This window comes from Microcaecilia unicolor, chromosome 9 (genome assembly GCF_901765095.1).
Source record: "Microcaecilia unicolor chromosome 9, aMicUni1.1, whole genome shotgun sequence".
Taxonomy (NCBI): Eukaryota; Metazoa; Chordata; class Amphibia; order Gymnophiona; family Siphonopidae; genus Microcaecilia; species Microcaecilia unicolor.
The window spans coordinates 71663462-71665178 of NC_044039.1; positions in this window are offsets into that span (position 1 = coordinate 71663462).

Below are 1717 nucleotides of genomic sequence, written 5' to 3' on the forward strand. Positions count from 1 at the left end.
GCATGCTGTATGTATTGCTGTAGTGGGGTGGGATTATCTCTTTAGGACCTTGTGGGTAAGGCTCTGGGTACTGTAGGACCTGTCCCCCCCCCCCCCCCCCCCCCCCCCTACTTTGCAGAATGTTGGTTAATTATATCAATGATTTAAAAATGCAAACTGCTTCCACTTTTATCAAGGAAGGCAGTATAAACATGTAAACCCCTGCAAGGAGAGTTAAGTGAACACCCCTGCTATGTTGTCAAAGCGCTTCTGGTAGATACAGCTATTGCTGTTTGGATCCAATTCTTCTACAGTCCAGCAACCAGGCAAACTGGACATACACACACATGCAGTTTCTAGGAAAACGGCTTGAAGCATGCTGATTTTCACAAGTGCTTATTTGGCTAGTCTGAGTAGTGGCCATGTCATTAGAACACTGGTCTTGACATCCAGAGGTGCCCCAATTTAAAGCTCACTGTGCTCCTTGTGATCTTGGGCAAGCCAGGACAAAGATAGCACCAGAACCCTTAGGTTCCCCCACCTCCCCAATCATAACTACCCAAAACCACCCCTCCCAGAATAATATGCATAAAAACAGGAAGCTTGACTTACTTTCTTTGTGATGTGTAGTCAGTACTATTTGCTGTTGGCTGAAGTTGCTCTTTTGATACCCCACCCACCCCTAGCAGCTCCTGTCCTAGATGACTTCCTTCCTAATGGTTAGTACAGCTCAGGTGCTACTTGATGAAAACAAGATTGAGCTATCCCAAGAAGCAGCTAATTTTCAAATCAAATGACCCAGTTTATACCTATGACAGAGTCTACATAAACTTGTCTGAATAAATTACTAAACTATATTCTTGGTGCTTGTCTTTGTTTAAACATACAAATAACAGTGTAGAACAAGCAAACTGTTGCCTAGATAACCATTTGATAAGTAGAGGAAAAGACTTCAGAAACTCCCAACAGCTGGTCCTAATTATGACAGGACCGCTGATTGCTCTGCTCTGCGTGGCCAATTATTCAGCTCACGCTGGCGGGGATCCTCATCAGTCCAAACCCTCTAACGTATTAGCACTAGCAGTAAACTTTTTACATTTTTTTCAATTTTTCTTATACACGCTGTGCAGTACATATGAAAAGAATACTTAGCTGTGGCTGTGCTGCAATAGTAGCGAATATCCGCACCCAACAGCGAGCCCCTGTTTCGCTCTACGCTTCTAAGGGGCCGGACCTTACATCTTTTCACAGCACCGCTACGCTGCTGCCCTCCGGCTCCATCTTTGTCTGTTCTTCTGCTGCTTATCTGCAACTGGCAGCGCTCTGTGTTGGTGTGGCTATTCACTACTATTCCAGCACAGCCACAGCTAAGTATTCTTTTCATAGTGTACTGCACAGCGTGTATAAGAAAATTGAAAGAAATGTAAAAGATTACTGCTAGTGCTAATACGTTAGACGGTTTGGACTGATAAGGATCCCCGCCAGCATGAGCTGAATAATTGGCCACGCAGAGCAGAGCAATCAGCGGTCCTGTCATAATTAGGACCAGCTGTTGAAGTTTCTGAAGTCTTTTCCTCTACTTATCAAATGGTTATCTAGGCAACAGAGAGAGTTTGCTTGTTCTACATTGTTATTTGTATGTCTGAATAAATTACTGCAATATCAAATCTGTAACCTTTATAAAGTTGAACATGAGTTTACAAAGCATGAAGCATAAATAAATCATTGCTCAAACAGC